The sequence below is a fragment of the Zootermopsis nevadensis genome, unplaced genomic scaffold, assembly GCF_977971745.1.
Source record: "Zootermopsis nevadensis isolate Lab colony 2312 unplaced genomic scaffold, Znev_1.0 Znev_ptg000024l, whole genome shotgun sequence".
Lineage (NCBI taxonomy): Eukaryota > Metazoa > Arthropoda > Insecta > Blattodea > Termopsidae > Zootermopsis > Zootermopsis nevadensis.
This window is the reverse complement of record NW_028259156.1, coordinates 5,923,190-5,934,089: the sequence shown is the minus strand read 5'-3', so window position 1 is coordinate 5,934,089 and position 10,900 is coordinate 5,923,190. Positions and strand designations below refer to the sequence as shown.

The 10,900-nt window shown below is 38.1% G+C and overlaps 1 protein-coding gene across 1 annotated transcript in view; it reads right to left on the bottom strand.

Moving 5' to 3' along the window:
* LOC147872721 (uncharacterized) overlaps positions 1–10,900 on the bottom strand; it is a 178,031-nt gene that overhangs the window by 151,224 nt on the left and 15,907 nt on the right. The window lies entirely within an intron of this gene.

The window sequence follows — 10,900 nt, the reverse complement described above, 5'->3', positions numbered from 1 at the left end:
GATTAAATGTTGTATTTCGTAATAAATAATTTACAAAAAACTTATTTCTTTTATTTCAAATTTCGATACGACAAGGTGGTTATAGCTCCAGTTCTGGTTAAGGTCGTAAATAGTTATATTCACGACAACTAGAAGGATTCCCAGAATGTATATATATATATATATATATATATATATATAGTGTGTGTGTGTAAGTACATACATATTTATTATTGGGGGTCTACAACAAGGTTTTCGAGGAAATTAAATTTTGGTCCGTATCGCTTTGGTTATTTTCTTATATTATTTTAGTCGAAGATAAATCACACTAAAACTTCTCAAAAACATTTGATTCCAACAAATTCAATATATAAAATACAGTTCAAGTATATATTTAATTTGGAACATTATCCTATGTGAATCATAATAAAAGAAACAAAAACAGCATATATGTGAGTGTGTGCGTTTTCAAATTTACACGGCGAATAAATGCACTAAAATCCAATCAGGCCTTTAGCTGCGTCAGAGCCGAGATAAAAATCAGAGTCTACGATGCGTCTTAGTCATCAGAACCGACATTTAGTGGCAGACCTTTCGTAAGCCTACGTGCGACATTTGTATCGTCAATTTCTCTCATCAGAAATTACAATTTATTAATTTATATGGTGCAGTAAGACCTTCTGTTTCTTGATTAAATATGCCGTTTTGCAAATATTTGTCATTCTTTCCAAACCGATGAACATAAAATTATAGAAAACACAAAAGCTGTCAATATTTGTAACATGTAAAATTCGTGTAATTTTTAAAGTAGGTCCTACCTCAAAGAAAACGTATCTGTTAATAAGATGGAAGAGGTCACCATTTGCTCTGAGAACCAACTTAAACCCCAAAAAATCAAAATGCATTAAAACGTTGAAGCACTCTGTTGGTCCACTGTTAATGCTACTTCAAAAACAGCTTAAACGCCAAGCACTTCAAACGTATGGGGGGTGTGGTGGTAAAACGCCACGCATTCATAACCTTTACATTTGATCTAGACGAACGGTCAGCTCCACGTTTGGCTGCTTTATCTAAAAACAAAAAGCCTCCATTAAACAGGAGGCTAGGAGGGTCTGGCAGCTGTCTGCGACGAAATGCCCTTGTCCGGATTTGAACCAAGTTCGACCAGCTTATACCCAGTCACTACTGCCCACTCGCCGAGGTGTTGCGGCTTATCACATTTGACGTGTTCGGTTACTCTGGGAGAAACGCAGAGTAAACTGTCTCTTATAACTCCGTATCTCTCGCTTTGTGATAAAGAAAAACCAGATTCAAAATGGACCTCTTCACAAATGCTACTACCTATGTTATTTCTCTTTGAGATGTGGCAACCACGTGGAAAAAATGTTTTGTTACGTGTTTTTTTAAAAAAATTAAAAATTAATGTTGAATGTGCAGAGCATAGAACGCATTACTAGGAACTTAAGATAGAAGAACAGCGTATGATCATTTTATTGTAATTCGAATTACGGATCCCACTACACTCGTAAATAAATTAAACTTAAACGAGTTTATCTGATCTAATTTCTCACAATAAAATGTACTGTGAAAACCTGAATAAATAAGAAAAATCATGTGAAGTGTTTTTCATGACTCATGTTGAAAAGTTTAATTATTATTATTATTATTATTATTATTATTATTGATTCGGTACATTACTTCTTCCTTCTCCACTGTTGATAGCCTTTTGGTTTTGTACAGCACTTTAGTCCGTTCCAAAATTGAGTATGCATCCGTTGTTTGGAACTCTATTACTAATACTGATAACTTTAAATTGGAAAGGATTCAAAGGAAATTTGTAGCTCTATGTTACACTAGATTCTTTAATGGCGTGTGTGCCTATAATTACGATGATATACTACTTAGATTAAACTTCTTATCGTTGCATTAAAGGAGGAGGCTTTTGGATGCGCTTTTCCTCGTGAATATTTTTAAAGGCAAAATTAGTTGCTCGTCTGTTTTTGGTACAGTTAGTCTCTGCATACCTACTAGGTCCATCAGAGACTACTCTACCTTTACTGTACAACGTAATTTCAAGGCCAGTCCTTCTGCCAGATGCGTTTCTGGTGCCAATGCAGTCTGCAGGAGCATCGACATCTTTAACAAAGATCGTATTTTGCTTACTGATGTCAGTCAGCTTTTTAAACAATAATCATTGTATTTATTGTGTACTTAGTATAACATTTTATTGTGTATGTTTTCTGTCCAATATTAAACTGTTTTTAGTATAATTATTATTTTACTTATCTATAGCATTTAGTTTTTTACTTATGACTTATTTTGCAATAAATCAATATTGTACAGTTATGTTTTCATTTCTTTGTTTGTTTGCTTTTGTATTGTAATGTCTGTATTGTTGTTAGTGCTTGGCTGTTATTGGCCTTTTTGGCTGTTGTCAAGCACTTTAATAAATGAATTGAATTGAATTGAATTATCTACTTCGATTTCCGCAGAAATTAAGTGAAAGTAGGGTTATATCCAAACTGGAGTCGTCACGCATTGAAGCAATTTCGATGTAAAATTTTTCTGCCAGTTGGTATTCCTCTTAGCTTTAGTTTTCCGTTTAACATACTCGAGATAGCAATCTAACATTTTCAACACTGTAGAGAAACAGACAGCGAGTCTGATACTGATACATTTGTCGTCAGGGAAATCACCGGCTTAGTTGCGTCTCAGGTATTAAACACATTTTGTACACAAGCTATTTCTCTGCGATATTTTTCTTCTCTGAGATCTCCCTTTCACGCATCATTCCTTGAATTTTCTTCTACAGGTGAAATAAGTCTAGCGACATTCGAGAAAATGTCGTTCAACGTAGTGAAAGATTAGATTTGAGAAGCTTACATCAGAGCAATAAGCAAATGCCGACAGGAAAGCACGCCAACTGTGTATGTAGATGGGACGTACTTAAATGGTTCTGACAGTATATCGCATGAGTTTACTAACGGGAGTGCAGAAGGTATTAAAGCTTCGTTAACGTCTAATTATCATCCATACAGGTGAAGTTAATACAATTAAAATTTTTAATCAAGTGCGAAGAATGATTACTTCTTGAACCATACATTTTCAATATGGTTATTAGTAGTAGCAGATATAGGTTAGTTATTTGATTAACTCGGACCATTTTACTTAAAGGAGTCGAGAACAGACATCTTAAACTCTCTCCTAATATTTATATCAGAACTAAAACAATATACTATCACGAAAAAGTTAATTTAGGAAATTTTAGGAAGTAATTTATGTACATTGTCAAATACGGATCCTTGATTCTTAAAAAAAGGTATGGTGGTATTTTTTTTATTAGGTGATTTGAGTAAAAGTTCATTCCGAACCGGCCTACAGATACAGCGACAGAACTGGACAACGCAATCCGGCACAGTGTCCAGACTGACAGGCCATCTACTGTAAATAACAACGAGTATATCATGAAAAAGTGGTCGAATTCCTGTTATATCCGTTACGCAGATGATGCGACGAAAATAAAATTATTTAAAATACTTAAACTGAACATACCTATAGTCATGACTTTACTGTTTACAGTGTTTCGGTGTGACATAAACATGATGTTCTGCCCCTATAATATCCGGCGCCGAAATCAACACATTTCATTGGCTACTGTTAACAACTGAGCGGCTGCAAAGAACGCCACATTCAAGTGAGATGACGAAAAAACAACCTAAGACAATTCTTATTCAAAAACAACAACAGAGTGGCTATCACTCCTGCTTCGTATTCGGGAAGTCTCGGGTTCAAATCTCGGTCAGGAGACCTGCCACCCTGACTGATGTTTTTCATGGTTTTTCTCAGTCCCTCCAGGCAAATTCCGGGATACTACCTTAAATTAGACCACGACCGCTTCCCTGCACATCCTTTTCCAATTCACTATCTTCCTCTCATTGGACGTTATATAGTCTGAGTTAATGATAAGGTGTCGTTAAATAAACTATAATAACAACAGGAGAGTGGGTGTCAGTGTGTGAGCATGTAAAATAAAAAAATACATCTATAACGAGCATGTAATGGTGAGTATTTTCGAAGAATTTGTTATAAACCTTTAGTCATTTGATTTGAATTCAACACAAACCGAGGACAAAAATAAAAATGTAATGGATGAAGCAGTTCCATTTTCGTCGGACTCAGACTGAATAAGTAGTGGACCGCGGTAGAAACACAAGCCAATGTTTTTAGCAAGAGAGTACAATACTGGTCTCAGCCTGTTCGCTTTCTCCACTTGCCCGCGTTATGGCGTCTCTACTCTAGTAGGCCGGGCCTCAAGCAAGCAGAACGAGGAACTAGGGCCATAAAATTGCGATCCGCTTCTAAATCCAGACTTACATTTTATAAGTCATTCTGACATAAGTTTTTCTGGGTTATCCATAACATTTCAAACAGTTCAAATTGTACCAGAGGATGACATTTACGTGTAAAATGAAAGACAGTTGTAAACCTGATTCAAATGTCTCAGGATAAATAAAGCTCAGTGGCGAACTGTTCGTGAACACTCCCTGGTAAAATCACGGCTAACCGTGGCTCCCCTATGACGAGTTTAAGATCCCGCACACTCCGTAATAGAGAATAAGCGAAACAGAATAAGAAGGAAGATGAGAAGTGAATAAAGAAAAAAGTGAAAATAGAATGGAAATAAGATTACAAAGTCATAACAACGATGATATTCTTAGTGATGAGAATATTATACATCGTCAGTCACTTGTCAAGTAGCTTTAGAAGCTGATATGGATCATTTTGCTTTTAGACAGGTCGTAACACCCTACTGCGACAAATATTTATCACGGAGCGAGCGGCTTAATGACCCCGTGACCACTGGTGACCTGTAGCAAAAGCCAACACACGGGACCACCGGTCCACAACCGGTTCCAAAATACATTTCCCGGAGACGAGGACGAGCGTGTTTTTAAGCTGTAGGAGAACCCGGACGGAGTTCACGGACGGGATCTCCTACAACTTCAGTACCCTGAGGATGAAGATGGTTCTCAAAACGCTGGTAGTTTCTCCATTAAACCGTCTTACATGGCTGGTAGCCCGAGAAGAATTCATTCTATGACAGACGATATTCGGACTGAACGAATACAGCATTTAAAATGCGTTGGCTGTGATGTGAAATGAAAAGGACCAAGACATAACTCAGAGGGTTCAAAAACGTCTGGTCATTTGAGGCACATTTCGAAGAACACTAAAGGGTGGAGACAAAATAGACGGATAAGATTTTATTACGTTATAGTCTTCCCTGCCTTAATGCAAATTACAAGCACAGAAATAAACATATTTCAAACAGCAGAAATGCGTTTTCTAAGGTCAGTCTAAGGACGTACAAGACAAAAACGTTCCACAAATGAACACGATAGAAATTAATTGGGAAACAGCCAGTAGCATATAAAATAATGCAATACAGAAAAAATTAAATTATACATAAAAGAAAAAATTCCCTGAACACCGGTCAAAGGGACGTCACTCTAAAGGGCGCTCCTGGAAACGATGGAAGGCAAACGAGAGACTGGAACAGACGACGTCATAATCCATAGAAGAAGAAGAAGAAGAAGAAGTACACATACAGCGGATGCAACTGTAACTCAAATGAGTACCACGCCAGACAGACAAATGAGGGAGTACAAATACATCTCGGCACTACATTTATTTAAGTTGGTGGCCTCACGCCTCGGCTGCTTTACCCCCGAGGAAACGAATCCGGTACCTACTACAGTCCACGACTGTAATCTTGAGACTTGCGGGGTGTGGAAGTGGGGTGAAGGAGGGAAGATGGCGTCTGCCTTTAACGCTTCGGACTTCCCGCATTCCTTGCAAGTCTCAAGATTACAGTCGTGGACTGTAGATACGAGGCCGGGTAAACCCTAGATCTGATGTGAACGTCGCAACGAAGAGATGAATCTTGGCGTGCCATTTATTTACAAACATTCCGATAAGAGTTGCCAACACATCGCACAGAGAACACCACAGATGATAGGACACGGGCGGACAACATGATTACCCCACGAGGCGCTGGTCATTTGTTTTAGTCAAAAATAACTTGGTACAAAGAACACGTGTAGACAGACAATCGAACGGAATTTGACTCCCTGGAAGAGATGGACCCCCACGACTTAGAGACGAGTTATGAGTTTGAATCCATCACTGGCACTGGGACACACCCACGACAAACTTTCAAATTTCTCTCAGTCTGTAGTTTGACAACTAATAATCGTACGTAATCCAAGAGATGGATCAACCCACCCACTTCTGGACTAAACCCTTGTCTTAATAACAATTTTACTTACAGCTTAGCACCTTGTACCCAAGTCGCTTTCATGTAAACAAATTTAAATTTACTTCCACAGTAAATCAGATTACAAAGCGTGCCAACCCCACCAATAAAATGCTAAGATTTAAATGTTTCACGAATATAGGGAATAAATGCGTAATTCATTAATGCATTGTTCAGTTCTAACTCAAAGCGCGTAAGTTGATGCTTCAGTGCACTTATTTCCGACTTCTACCAAAATTATACTGGCGTCGCGATGTAATGATCACCCTGGGCCCGTCTGCATATGGCGTACCTAGCCTCTGCGTTCAAGTCTAAACGCAGAGCCATGGACTCGTCAGAACTCACATCAGCAGACTAACAACGGAAAAATATGTCAGGTGATTCACTGCTAAGCAACGCGCCTGGCAAACACATGATTGTCGACCAATGGCGTTTCGAGGCGGTCAGCTCTGACGCTAATTGGAAGGATCATAAAATCACAAATATTCTATTCATTGTCTTCGGTAAAAGAACCTATAAAAATTTGATTCTCGGGGATGTACTAACGAGTGGACTTGTAGAAGTGACCTGAAGATAGACTGTGTACAAACTAATCACACGTCTTTACTACCCAGAAGAACATCGACATAAAAACCTGTTCTCTCTGGGTTAGCCCTTCAATAAACTGGATAATTATAACTACGATTAACTCTTCCCTTTTAATAATCAAATATTAAACTCACATACAACTGTTCACGCTACTTGATACTTACTCGTATTTACACTGGCAAAAATTCGCACCTTTAGAGCCTAGATCCTGTCGAATTTTATAACAAAAACTACCAAGACTTCACTTTTTACTGTTTTTGGCCAGGGGCCAGGTTCGTGTTAACCGTGTTAATCCGGCTAACACTTTCAAAAAAAGGCCTGCCTTAATTTCATGGTTCCGTAATAGGTGTTCCGTACATTGGAACAGATATAAAATGAATCATTAGCCAGCTCCAGTCAGCCAGGAGTTGTTAGCCAGATATTTGAGGCTAACACTCGTCGGGAATAGTTTATGCAGTAGCACTGAACGACGAAAGTAGACAGATTAATTTTTTATTGCCTTTTTCATAATGTTAGCCGGGCTAACACTGCTAACACGGTTAATTTCTCCGCCCATGTAAAAATAATTTTAAAATTTCACAAAATCAACACAATACAACCAATCCGACTCAAACGTAGTCTAAACTTAGTGTTGACCTTGACTTTTTTATTTCCATTTTTTTGCCTAAATAACTGAAGCATTTGCTGTCGTGCTCGAGAACATCTTATTCTCTGATATAAAACTGTTGTCTAAATGAAATCTCAAATGGCTCGGCACTTTTTCGTAAAATTATCCAATGCCAAATTTAATTAAAATCGGTTTTTCCATTCTCGAGCCGTTCCACGTGTGGGGACAAGAGGGAAGGGTTGAGCGATTTTAAAATTTTTACCTCGGGACTGCGAAAGCTCCTAGAGACCTCTGGTCGAAATCGGGGGCTCACAATTGCACGGCGATAGAAAGATAGCTAAAGAAGGCTGTGGGATGTATAGGTCTACAATCTGTGGTGCATTTAACACCGCTGTCAGCACTTCAGATTTTTTGCGTCGAATGATAATATAATTCATAAATAATGAATAAAACTGAAATATAATTGTGATACGTAGAAGTTATACAGAATACTGAAAAAACGGACAACGAAAACAGAGGGTGTCATCAAAACACAAATATGAGAAATAAATACAAGCAACCGTAAATGAAAGTATGTTAAAAGCCTTGGAGGTACTCTAAAGCAGTGGTATTCAACCTGGGGTACGCGAAGATATCTTAGGAGGTACGTAAAATTTAAAATATATATATATTATTTTATGATAAACACTGAATAATCAGTAATGTAATTCATTTAATTTATTTTAGATGTAGATTGTAATCTATGTATAACTTGAATTATACACCAACAACTTTGGGGTACAAAGTTGAAGAGAAATTATATCTGGGGGTACGCGAACAAAAAAGGTTGAATACCACTGATCTAAAGCAGTGAAGAAACAGCGTTAAGATAGAATGCAAAAGAACAAGGCGCCTTTCTGACATAAATCAACATTGACACCAATAAAGTTTCCAGAACGGCAAAGGGCGCGTTTAAAAACTACGTGTATTCCAATACTTCAGGGTCTAGGATCAAACACGACGGACTGTCGCCTGTCAAATGTTTAAACACATGGGATTCGAGAACCATGGCAACTGTCGAAACAAAAGACGTACATATGGAATAAGTAACAGTCAGAATATTTTTCTGTTGACCGACGCGCTTTCTAAACGTAAAGTATCCGATGTTGTGTCCGCTTCAGTATCTGCAAGAAGTCCACGAAATGCTCTCCGTGTTCTGCCAGATGCGTCACAGATAGGACGAAAAATTGTCAAACTTCGAAGGAACTGAAAACCGGTTTCAGAGCGAGGACAGATGGTGTAATAAAGAAGGTAGTCAAAGCACACGAACATTAAATCTTTACAAGGCGCTGGGTTAACGAATAATTAACTGAGTTCATGAGTCAGAGTGATTCACAGTGGGTTACAGTGTCCGCGCGGTCTGGAACCGTAGGTTCGAATCCCACTCAAGGCATGGATGTTTCTGTGTTGTGCTGTCCTGTACAGACAGAGGTCTTGCGACGGGTTTAAAAATCGTCCAAGAATCCTACCAAATGTTTAAATATATTTTAAAAAACCTCTCCTATTTGTTAATGCCAAGATCCTGCAGGAATGAACAGCCAAGATTTAAGTGGTAATTAAATGAGTTAATGAGTGGGATTGATTTCTATGGTAACAGAGTAAGTTAGTGAGGGAATTATGCAGAGTAGCATAATCAAGTATTCCATTTGAAAAGAACTTAAATTTTTATTGAATAGTTTTTTAATTTACAGAAATAAATTAGAGGCTTGTGAAATTAATATAAACCCAAGAGCGTACAGAAATTATTGAAGCGTCACTAACAATTAATCGCTAAATTTCATTGAAGCAGAGATAATTTATCAGAAATTTTAACACCCCACGGCAGCAACAAATTGGTGCAAACATTACAGCCAAGAGATCATGAAAATCGTCACGAATACTCCAGCGTTTTCCTACAGGTGATTAATTACGTGTCTTTCTGTATAATGAACTAAAATGGGAGAGAACGTACGGTAGACCTAATGAGTAAATAGAGAGGGTGAGTTAGCAAATTTCCAAGCAGTTGAATTTATGGCATAAAGAGCAGATGATTTGCTGAGTGGGTTCTGTAACTTCGGATTCGTTAATGGAAAGGAATTTATTGACCTGACTGAGTAATATAAACTTTTCGAGGAAGACAAGTAGTTCGTTTACATGCCTCTAATAAACATTCACATTAACGCAATGAAGAAGGTTATTATACTTTCGAATTTATAATTATGGACACGGTCAACTTCATTTCATAATAGTGTATTTCTAGATGATTCCATAAAATGTTTCCACCAGTTTGTTAAAACCTTCTTTACATACCTGAGACACAAAAAGACACTGATATTCTCACAACATATTACTTAGCAATCGTATATACTTACTCATCAGATGACGTGCCGCTTCGTTTTATGTAGTAGTTGAGGAGCCCAGCTCTATAGGAAAGTGAACACCGGAGCGAATTGTTACACGAGTTCTGCTTCCCGTCCACAGCATGACGTCACAACGCAAAGTTCTTACTCTTTGAAGCACTTTTCTGGACAAATTGATGGAGTTGTCACTCATCCCTATGCGAGTCCTGAACCTCGCCTACAGGCTGTTCAAAAATTAACTACTGGACATGAGTCGTTTGTATTCTAAACACTAACCAACTAACGAACTAGATGGTTTAGGAAACTCGAAGGTTCATCACAGAACTAACCAAAGCCCTCCACCGGTCCCTGTCCTGGGCTAGCAAAATCCGATCGCCTTCAACTCTTATCTCCCATACAATTTTACAATTTTTTGCATTAACATGGTCATTCATATAGACTTTCAGTTTCTTTCAAGAATCTGACTTGCATGAGAGATGACAAGCTGACCGAATGGTGTATCGGGAAGGATGTGGGAGGATAGATGATATATAACTAATTCTGATGACGAAGCCCCGTTAAATGTTGTATACTTTTAAGGTGATCTGCGTTAAAGTTGTCGTTTTCTGGATTGTTGCGTTGTGTGATCTTTGGATTGTACCCAAGGTTTCGGAAGAGTATGTTGCCTGCTTTACCAGGGCTTAAAACATTGTTTTCGAACCCAAGACCACACGGCGCAACAACCCAGAAGATCATTATCGTTATCCCGTTAAATTAATAATTAATTAAAAACTAACGTTCCACTTTGCTCACGCAACAAGCCATGTTACCGAACTTTGTGGTCGAGTGATTCACACTTGCGAGATACAGGATTCAAATCTCGGCTCTGAGACCGGTGGTTTTCCTCAGTCCTTCCAGGAAAATATCAAAATAGTACCTTAAATTAGGCAACGACCGCTTCCTTTTACATCCCTTCCAATTCACTATCATCCTATCATTCGACGCTATACAGTCTGAGCTGCTGATAAGCGTCGTTAAATAAACCACAAATAA